At 37.9% G+C, this 11,667-nt stretch overlaps 1 long non-coding RNA gene across 1 annotated transcript in view; it reads left to right on the forward strand.

The window, feature by feature from the left end:
• The window catches only part of LOC137773826 (uncharacterized), a 49,436-nt gene extending 41,615 nt beyond the window's left edge, over positions 1–7,821 (forward strand). Inside the window, exons 2-3 of the long non-coding RNA XR_011075732.1 lie at positions 6,955–7,051; positions 7,662–7,821. This is a non-coding gene — a long non-coding RNA (uncharacterized lncRNA). The remainder of the gene's footprint in view (positions 1–6,954; positions 7,052–7,661) is intronic.
• The last annotated feature ends 3,846 nt before the right edge of the window (positions 7,822–11,667 follow it).

Below are 11,667 nucleotides of genomic sequence, written 5' to 3' on the forward strand. Positions count from 1 at the left end.
AACACACAGCAGATTAGATGCAAGTGGGAAATAGAAGCCAGGGATTTGCTTTCCTCGTCCACTGCTCTTTCCACTTGGCCTCTTCTTTAGGTTGCCATTTTCTTTCTTGTTCTGAACATTCCCTACCCACTCATCCCCAGTTGTGTAGCACACTCCTTCACTGAGGCCAATCTAAACCACCAGGGCAACCAGGCTCTTTTCCTGAGCTTTTTCCCCATCACAATTTCATGCCAATGTATCGTTTCTTTTAGGCCCATTCTCTGCTAACAAATGATTTGAAAATATATAGATACCTAAACGAATATTTCTAGAACTAGGCCATCAGGGGTAAGGGACAGCATAGGCTACAGACTCAACTGCCTCCGGGACCAGTCAGGACATGCTCATGAGTGGAACCATCTTGTTGTCAATGCTAGGGAGTGGTAGGGACTGTGGCAAACCAGAGAGCTGGTACCCTGTCTCAAGGGGGTAGCTGCTACTCAGCTCCAGCTGACTGTGGCATGGGGAAACGCAGGCCTGATGCTGCCGGATCTTCCCATCTAGTCCTTCCTCCGAGAAAAACTGAAGGTCGGAACTTTAACGTGTGATTTTCCTATATTTTAAAACATTGGGCAAGCCTCACAAAAGACACCCATGTGTGTAACTGGGCATGTAGTTAGCCACTTTGTGTCTTCTGGTCTGGAGGACCAGAGAGGAAGGCCTGCTCTACTTGACCTCCATGGGATTTCAGAAGAATAACAGCCAGTCTGGGTACCATTGACTCAGAGGGACATGGACCAACAGGAACGTATTTAGAGACACAGGATCATGGTGGCCAGGAGACTCAGACACATATGAGGAAAGGTGAAGGAACAAGACACATTTACTCTGGATGAGAGAATACTTTGGGTTGTCAAATAGAAGATGGTAGAAAATTATTCTGCACAGTCCTAAGGGCTACTGCTTGTGTTACACCACACACTACATTTTAGACACTAGGCTTGTTCATTTCTTCCCTCCACCGTCTCTCCCCTTTTCTTAACCATACTTTATGTATTCAGGATATATGGATTTAATTTTTAAAATTTTAATGTCCTAGGGTAGGGGCAGGCAAATGTTAGTTATAAAGGGCTAGACAGTAAATGTTTTAGGCCTCTGAGCCACATAGGTCTCCACTGCATATTCTTTGTGGTTTTGTTTTTGTTTTTACAACTGTTTATTAGTGTAAAAGCCATTGTTAGCCCCTGGGCCATGTATAAACAGATGACTGGCCAACTTTTGTTGTTTGCTGACTCCTGGCCTAGATGGAGTGAATAGTTAAACAGATCAGCTGGGTTATTCTTTTAGTTCTCCTAAAATAGCAACTCCTAGACTCTTCTCCCACAAATATCCATAGGTATTGTAAATAAATTAATTCTTGTGTCAAATAAATTTGGGAAACACTGAGTTAAGCCAAGGTAAAAAGTTTTTATCCCCCAGAACCTTTTATATGCTAATGTGAATGAATAATTTCTAAGAAAGACTATTTCCAAAATTGACCATGGAAACTTTTTCCTGAGGATCTTAACACCTTCCAGGATATTTGCTTGGGAAAGTGAAACTATCCTTTAAAACCAACCAAACCAAACCAAAACAACAACAATAATAAACATTTTTTTTTTTAAGCCACTCTACCTGAGTTATAGACAATACATTTATTTAGAACCTTTCATATTCTAGAAGGCATGAGCGGTACAATTAATATTCTTTGCAGGGAAAGGGCAACCAGCCGAGTTGGAGAGAACAGGGGGAATGTTTGGATTACTTTCCACCTAAGGGTGATTTCTGTGAATTCCTAAATGCTTTAAATTACTCTGTTACTAACCATTTATCTGTGGAGCTCCCACAGCCACCAATAGTCAATTACTTGGCCATTCTGATTAAAAACGATTACCAGAAACTTTGTTTGCAGCCAACTGCTAATTTCCCTGAAGAAAAATATCTGCTTAAAATGTAAAGACTTGGCTGTAAGCTTTACGAGGCAAAACACCTTGCCTGTTTTGTATAAGGAGTTAGGCTGAGTGTGTGATACAAAGAGATACACACTCCTGCCCTGGTAAGTCCTCTTGCTTACTGGGTACAGCACATGAACACTTCTGCAGTGACGGGCACACTTTGAGCCAGGCCCATCCATTTGAGCCCAGCCCGACCTCTTCACCGCTGCCTGTCCTGACACCTAATTTAAACTTATTTGATTCTCAGTGTATAGTGGAGATAGTAAACTTATTTTACAGAACTTTTTATAGTGTTTGGAGGGGCACACAAAGTCGTTTGCCCACAGTAGACACTCAATTGCAAGTAGCTGCGACAAGTGTAACAAGGCGATACAGGAAGTCAGGGGAAGGCAATCCCTCATTGCTGCAGCTGATCAAGGCAGCTTCTAACTTTATGCTCTGTCATCCTTAACGTAAATCTTTCTGCCTCTTGGCTGCAAGAGGGCTGCTCCCCATCTAGGCATTTTGGCTGTGTTCCAAGCAGGATGAAGAGGGGTGGTTGAAAAGAGTCATGCCAGTTGAATTTGGCTACTTTCTATCAAGAAATCAATAGCTTTCTCTGAACCCCACATAGTTTATTCTGCTTATATTTCTTCGGCCAAAACTGGGTCAACAAAGCAACTCTTAGGTGCAGGGGAGTCTGGAGAGGAGAGTAGTTTAAATAGTCACCTTGGTACCTGAATAAAGCTGAGAATAAAGAAAATAAAATAAGATGAAACAATAAGGGGAGAGTGGATAGCATGACAGGGTAAAAAGTGGAGTCTGCCCCAGGGATTTCACTCACACCTCCCAGTCATCAGCTGAATTTTGACCAGTTGGCTCCAATTTGTACCCTAAGATACAAAAACGCTGACTGGTTTCTTGTCTTTGGCCCCAGAGGAGATGGTAATGACAGCTCTCAACTGTTGAGCATTTACTACTCTGTTCCAGGTCCTCATGTAAGTACTTTACATGTATGATCTCATTTAATCCTCAGAACAGTCCCGGGAACCAGGTACTATTATTATCCTCCTTTTACAGAGAAGAACTGTGACGCACAGAGAGGTTCAGTAACTTGCCCAGGCCACACAGCTTCTAAAGGGCAGAATTAAGGCTCCTCCCCAGGTGGTTTGGATCCACAGTCTGAACTCTTTAAGCACTATTCCCTATTGACTCATTTAAGATGAGTGAGCTTATATTTATCATCAATTCATTTTCATCAAAGGGGCAAAGGAAATTTAGTTGGGGAAAATTATAGTCTTTTAAACAAACAATGTTGAGACAATTAGGTATGTACGTGGAAAGAGATGAATTTAGATCTTTAAGTCTCACCGTACACAAAAATAAAATCAAAATGAATCAGACTTAAATGTCAGAACTAAAACTTAAACTTTAGAAGAAAATCTTTGTGACTTTGGGTTAGGAAATGACTACTTAGATGCATCATCAAAAACATGATCCATAACAGAAATTGATAAATCAAACTTGATCAAAATTGAAAACCTTTTGTACTTCAAAGGACACAATTTAACAAATGAAAAGATAAGCTACAGACTGGAAGAAAATATTTTCAAAGAATGTATCTGATAAAGGACTTGTATCTAGAATATATAAAGAACTCTTACAATTCACCAGTAAGACAAATGACCTGATTAAAATTGGACAAAAGATTTGAATAGACATTTTATTAAAGAAGAAACACAAATGAGTAATATGCATATGAAAAAATGTACCACATCATTCGTTATTAGGGAAAAGAAAATTATCATCACAACGAGATTCTACTTCACATTCACTAAAATGGCTTTAATTAAAATGATAGACAGTAATGTGTACTGGTAAGGATGTGAAGAAAGTGGATTCCTTACATCCCTGGGATGTAAAATCCTATAGCCATTCTAGAAATCAGTTTGTCAGTTTCTTAAAAAGTTAGATATAGTCTTACCATTTGACATAGCTATTCTGCACCTAGATAACTACCCTAAGGAAATGAAACCTATCGTGATATAAAGACTACAAAGATTTGCACACAAATGTTCATGACACCATTATTCGTAATAGCCAAGAAGTAGAAACACACCAGATGTCTGTCAACAGGTGATCAGGAAAATGTGCTCTATCCATACAGTAGAATACAACTCAGCAATTAAAAGAAACTAAATACAGATATGCTACCACATGCATGGTCCTCAAAAATATTAAAGAAGCCAGAGCAAAAGGCTACATATTGTATGATTCTATTTAGGTGAAATATCCAGAAAAGGGAAATCTATAGAAAGAAAGCAGATTAGCGGTTGCCCAGGCAGGGAGTGAGACTGACTGCAAAATGGCCATGAGAGGTCTTTTCAGAGCGATGGAAAAGTTTTGAAAGTGCATTATAATGATATTTATACAACTCTAAATTTACCAAAAGTTTTAAATTGTGTACTTAAAACAGTGAAGTTTTATGTTATGTAAACTGCACATCAATAAAGCTAGTTTTTTTTTAAGTGGTCTCAAAAGAAGAGAGAGGTTGTATTCTAGATACCCCTCTCAACTTTGTGTTACTAATGAATTTAGAATGAAATGCATAAAACTGAGCAGTTCCTGACAGAATCCAGGCTGGATTTCAATGCCAAATGTTGAGTTGCATTCTGTACCCATTCACTGCGAGTATTTCATTGACTAAGCCTTTACTTTACTCAAGCTTCCAGCCCCACAAGAAGTGCATTCCAAATAAATAATAAGTAGCAGGTCTATAGAATATTATCATTGACTTTGCCCACTTTTGCATCTTATACAAATTCTTTTTCAGTGTGTGCTATGGAGTTAGGATTAACAGGGAGTAGAGATTCTGGGGTGGGTCCTTGTGCACGTCAAGGTCCTTTGATGGCTACAGTGTCTCTTTTTGAAGTGGTCATTTGTCCCTTTGTCATAAAACCTTATATTAAATTACTTTTAAATGACTTTTTTGGTACAGGATCTGGCACAGTATTAAAATGTGCATTCTGGAAACTGATCTAATTTTAAAAGATTTTCACAATTGAAACAAATCTTCAAACCATCAAAATTTGGCATTTCTGTCAAACTGAAGTTTCACCATCTCCCTTGGGTAAAAGCTGTATTGTGTACAACTTTGAAGTATTCGGAAAATATATTTTTGATGTTCCAATTGTGAAAAGCTTTATAGAGCTGGCTGACATTATTCCAAGGATGTAGCATTTCTCTGTTCTTTAATTAAGAACATTACACTCTGCCTTTTAAAAAAATTTAAACTGTGACATGTTTTCTCTAGACCCCTTAAGAAGAATCATATCGCTTACACAAGTCTCAAGTTCTGCCTTAATGCCACAAAAGAAGATGAGATTTTTGTTCTTAATTATAGAGGCCCTGCCTACATTGTTTTAAGCCTTGGAAGCAATTTATGTCGCACCAGGCAGTTTGTCCTCAGATCCCCGTCTCCACTTCAACTGTGTTACAGCAGCATATGGTGTCAGAGCTGGAGGGACCTCAGAAGATACACGGCTCAACCCCCTTACTTTACACATGGGGGACGGAATGCCCGGAATGCCCAGAGAGGTTCTGTAGCTTGCTTCATCCGAAACCACATAGCCAACTGGTGGGTCCCGGCCCAGTGCTTGTCCTGTCAAACTGCTCTCTCAGAATCTCAGAATTTCAGAGCCCGAAGAGGCCTTTGGACAATGCCAGCCAAAACTCGTCCTCAGAGAGAGGCAGCTGACCACAGAGATGTGAAATAAGTTCTGCAAGGTGGTCTCAGAGCTCTCTTCCTCTTTGATAGCATCCTTTTAGGATGTGGTGCTGTTGTTCTGGAGCATTTTTAAGATTCATATAGGTAGGGCACAATTCTAATAGTGCAAGTTATTTTCAGTATCTTGCTACTGTAGCAGGCTACCGAGAGCAAAGATGAGTGAAATTGTTTTAGCCTGTGTAAGTGAGTATTTAAGGAAGACCTGATGGTGAGAAGTGGTTGGGAAGTAAATGCATTTTATTTTTATTAGGAATGTAATTTATAAATTAATTCACTTTAACATGCGTTTCGGGCTTATTTTAGAAAGTCCTTTTTTGTTTATAGAGTGCTTTCGTATTTATTATTACCTTATCACATCATCCTAATAGCACCATGAGGTTGGTATTGCTATTCCAATTCAACAGATAAAAGTATAGAGCATTAGAAACTGTTGGCGGATTGCCCAAGGTCACACTGCCATTAACTAAGCAGAGACGGTGTTTAAGGCTTGGTCTTTTCATTCCAGAACATATATGCTCTTTCCAATCTATCTTACTACATTTAGGAATTTAAGATATTGTTTTCCTGTAGTTTTCAGTCTCCTGATAAAACAGTTTATTACAGACTGTATCTGTAAGCAGGCTAGTTTGAGAAAATTTAATACAACACAGGGGCTGCTGCTGTGACTATGTTGTTGTTGTTTCCAAGTCCTATTTTGTTGTTAGAAGAGTTTAACCTTAGATTATTTTCTTCTGAAATACAGAGACTCATGAGAAGCATTCCTTGCTTTTAGAAGGCAAGATATTCTCAAAGCTGAAATTGCAAAGCAAAGGAATTAGGAATGATTATGCTTTTCATATGCATTCACTTTATTAAAGATTTACCAAAAGAATCCTATAAATATGCAAAAGTGTTCTTTATGCATTTCAAATATGATTCAGTTGACCAAAAAATTTTAATCATTTTGTAATCAATTTTTCCAAGAAATTTATCTCTTGTTCTTTGTCAACTATATTCTCTCATTTCTCAAAAAATTTTCTTTTCATCTTTGAACAGTGAGATTGGCCTCATCCTGTGCCTTCAAAATTAGTGATGAGTAAAGAATTCCAAAGAGATCAGGGGAAGTACTTAGTACTGAACTTGGATATACAGCAACAGGAACTAACTTGGAATTCCTGAATGATAGTGTTATCTACTCTGCTGTTATTGAAGTTTCTCCTGTTCTCATATTTGTAGCCCAAGAGGCAGGTCCATGTGGCTTTCAGTTTAAGTGAAGAATCAAGAGCTTCATTCCTGAGGGAAGGAAAAGCAGCAAAGAACTTCAAGGTTCACGGTGTGTGCACAAGCACTCTTTGATTTATTAATTTATTATTTTTAGTCTGACCAGAAAAGCATTTCTCTTGTAACTATGTTTCTTGCCTGAGATGAAACATCACTGATTTTTAAAATCTTTGGGTGAAGACTCTTTTTTCTGGAACGTGGGGAAGGCATGGGGGTAGGGCTGGGTATTTGTGAGTTGAAAGAAAAGAGGTTGGTGGAGAACAGATGGCCTCCTCCAGCCATGCATATTCATGAGTGCATTTATTTCATTATGTCGTCCCCTGGGAAACCTTGTACTTCAGCTTTTATAAGTTTGTATGGCCATCAAATTGAGCAGTCAGAAGCCCTCTGTCAAACACTGTGTTGCTGCAAACTTTGAAGAAAAGTATGTGAAAGCCTTCACTTCTCACTTTTGTCTTGACTTTTCATCGCTGAAACACCTGTGATTTTGAGAGCTAAGACAAGAATGTCATTGAGCGTAATACATGTTAAGTGTTGATAGCTGAGCTGACACGTTGCCTTAATCAGATGGCGGCGTGTTATGTTTAGAGTATCACTAAGCACATTGTTTGCTAATTTCATAAGAAACATGAAATTAAAACATGTCTGTGTGTCTGTTACAGCATCTCCAAAGTTCATGCCAGGCCCTCCTCATTTGTGGATCTGAAATGGGTCACCTCATGGTTTGGAAACGGTTCATTATTGAATTCCCTGGGTATCTGACAATTTGGCAAGGAACTACCTGTTATGTGCTTCGTCAAATTCCTTTCCACTGGACCAAAACACAGAGACAACTGTGAGCAGCACAGATTTTTTTTTTCCCCTTGCATTATAAGCAAGCTTCTGGCTAGTGCTTAATGAAAGCATCTCAATTGCCTTTGCTTTAAATGCATTACTGTCTCCATGCAATTCCACATGCCTTTACCTCAAAGAGGAATAAGAGCATTTGTCTATTCCCCTTGTTGCCTGGCCTTGAAGAACTGTTGACGTATGATAAATTGTTTTACAGGTCTGTCAAGATTATTACTTGTGAATTTCTCTATCAGGTGATAAGATGTCCTCTGCTCTGAGAATCTATGTGGAAATTGAGGCATGCGTGAAGTCTACCCACTGGGATGAAGCAGGTCATTCATTTTCTTAAAATCCTTAATAACCATGATGGATTTAATAATAACAATAACAGTAACAAGAACATAACCTAACATTTATTAAGCATTACTATGTGGCAGGCACCACACTAAGAATTTTACAGAAGACTTATGACAGTTATACGATTAGTATTTGCCTTTTGCAGTTGAAGATACTGATGTTTAAAGAAGTTGGGTATCTTTTGTATATTGTGTCAAGAAATATGAGAGCCTTTTAAACAAAATGTTGTCTCATTCAATTCGTGTGATCTCTCAGGAATAAGAGATCACAAGAATCATAAGAAGCTGAAAGATCCCATGAAGTCTAGGCCTGAGTAGATTTCATGACAAGAAAAGTCACTTGCAAGTGAGTTATTGGGCATCAAAACCATGGGAGAGGAAACTATTTTGCAGAGATGTTAGAGGACAGGGAAGCATGTAGTTGAGTGGGGGTGGCTGAGTCTCTGATAGTTCCGTAGCTTCCACCTGCATCTCCCAGGAGCTCCAACTGCAATTCATCTCCATGTGTGATCTATAGTCTTACCGTAACCTTCCTTCGACTTCAGGTAGCTTCAGTGGGTTTCTGTTCCTTGCAACCAAAAGTTTGAACTTGCAAATAATGGAACTAAGATTCAAACTCTTGCTTTTAGACTTTAAACCAAAGCCCACGCTTGCTCTAAGTCATCCTCTGTTTTCCTTCCACACTGGAAGAAAAGGGCCCAGTGAGTATGGCCATGGAACAGCAACATGTCTCTTTAGAGCTATCAAGTGAGGAGACAAAAACAAATATGTAAAAGAGGAGGCTGTGTAGACAATGACTTCTGGTAGAATGGCAATAAATCTAAGCAATAGATAATGCTAGTCTAAGAGTACCTTTATTAAAACACATTTTTTTTGTTTTTAAAAGGTTATAAAAATGAAAATGCTTATTAAAAGTTCTTATTATAGTAAAAGTTTATGACAGGAATACATAAAGCAAAAGCTAAAAGCCCTCCTCTTGTTCTCCCACTCCAGTCATCAGGGACCCCTTATGCATAGTTTGGTATGTGGCTTTTCTATGTGGCTTTTCTATGGGCAGACCAGATACATGCGTATAATGGGGTTGTGTTCCAACACTTCATACCATTCATACTTGCTTCTTATTGATTTTACATTATACCATGGACGCCCTGAGGTATGAATACACTCAGATTTGGCTCATTTATATTCAGAGCTACATGGCATATACCATGGTGCACCAGCTCCCTACTGATGAGCATTTGATTGTCTCCACATTTCTGCTATTACATACCAGACTTCAGTGAACAGAAACAATTCTCTTTAAAGTACCTCATTTACTCATTTTAGACCATATTTCAGAAACACTGCTAGGAGGACTAAAAATGTAATCATCCACCCTTATAAATCCTAAAAGGCAGGTAAGTGTAATAGGCATTCATCTTCAAGTATCACCTAAAAATCAGTTTGGATGACATTTATTAAGGTCCCATGATGCTAGCCATTAATCAGAATTCCTCTGGGTTTTAGTGTGATTCAGGGGAGGAAAGGGTATCAATGCTATGCCTTTTGTCTATCTAAAAAAGGTTTTAAAACATTAAAAAGTAACAGTGATTAACCACTGACTCTCGGGGGGAATATGGGATTGCTCTCTGACTAATTTACCCCTGACTGCTAGAAAACCACCTAGTAAGCAAGTATTTATTGATCACCTATGAAGTGCCCAGTACAGATACAGGAAAAGATCTAGGATTTTTTTTTTTATCCTTCATTCAAGAACCTATACTCTATGAGCAAGTAGAGCTGGAAAAGATGAATGGGCTAAAGTAATCACACGTTGTCACTGATGTTTTAGGACTTTGTATGTATGATTTCAGAAACAAGGTAGATACGTGCAGCACAGAGAATATAACACTACTGAGAATATTTAGAAAACTTCTGGTAAGGTTTTATGAAATATGAGGATTTTCCTTACCAAGAATGCAAAAACACATCAGTTAAAAGCTGTGTTTTCTGAATATTTACTTCCTTCCAAAGTCATAGTAGATAAGGAAATCTTCAAAATTAGTGAAGCGATATATATGATAGCTATCTCCATACTTCTTTATTGAGAGCCAGTTAGGTGAAAATACCATGTTTAACACTTTAGAAGATGTCAAGACTGAAAAGAACACTATCGCTATGCAAAAGGAACTTAAGGTTAATGCTGTATAATAAATAGCTAGAGTACACATATTTTTAGCTTAAAAAATGTAAGAGTTATTATTAAGGACCAACTTGTTTGATGTTTTCATCAATTTTTTCTTTAAAAAAATTAAACAGCTATGTACGATTTTCCTAACAATACTCTTCTGTGCCTGTAACCACCCAGTGCAAGTGGTTTGCTTTGCTTTGTTGCTAGGTGAGTCCTTGGGATGAGACTTTTATTGTGATGAGTAATTACAACTGACATTTATTGAGGGTTTACTAGGTGACCAGCACCATACTACAAGATTTAGGTGGATTTTAAAACTTCTTCCAGCAGGCTCTTGTGGGAAGGTGTTTACAAATGCAGAATCTGACAGCTATTAAATGGCTGAGCCAGGGTCCCGGGCCAGGTTCTGTAGCACTCTGTACTGCTGTGCCAGTGTTTACCAGTCATTCTCAGTACACTTTGCAATGTTTGCCTTATCTCAATACCACCCAAATAGTACTTTGTTAATGTTTATCCTAAATCAACTCACTTTTTTATACCTGTTACTTATTCTAAGTATTTTGGGCCAGAAAATTTGGGGGTTTATTGTACTAGTTATATGTTTTCTCTGAAGGGTAGTCAAATAAATAGATAACCATGTAAACAAAAATGTCTGTCCATGTGCCACCTGCAATGATTTTGTTTTATTATGCCTGTTACTTGTACCACACTTGGGGAAACTCTTCACCCTGAATTATTATTTTCAGCTTTTTCTTTTTTATATCACCATATGCTCTCTGGGTACATGTTCATTAGAGTTCTCCACTTCCTTACAAAGAAAAGTGACTGTGTAAAATTAGGTTTGCATTTCAAGCCACCATAAAAGCAGATGTTTGTGTATGGAGGAAATAATTAATCCAAAGGGCTCATCTCACATAAACTGAATACAACAGGAAATAACGCTTTCAGAGGTAATCCTAACAGATATAACTTTACAATTAAGATTGTCAGCTGTCTAAAGATACCAGAATATACGCTCACCAGCAAAGTCTTGCCCTGTAGGACATATAATTACTCAATTATTCTGGCTTTCTTTAAAAGGTATCTTAAAAATGAAAAGGAAAAAAAAAAATAACAGAAGAAAAGGGTTATGTGCCACCATTTGGATTAATTGATAAAGTGTGTCATTTAATTAAACTAGTTAATTCTTATTAATATTGCTGTTATTATGATTATTGTTATTATTATTAACTTTATGAAAAAATCAAGAGAATATATTGTTCCAAAGGGTATTTAAGGTCTTTATTCATTTTGAGTAATCAGAGGGTCAAG

This window comes from Eschrichtius robustus, chromosome 12 (assembly GCF_028021215.1).
Source record: "Eschrichtius robustus isolate mEscRob2 chromosome 12, mEscRob2.pri, whole genome shotgun sequence".
Taxonomy (NCBI): domain Eukaryota; kingdom Metazoa; phylum Chordata; class Mammalia; order Artiodactyla; family Eschrichtiidae; genus Eschrichtius; species Eschrichtius robustus.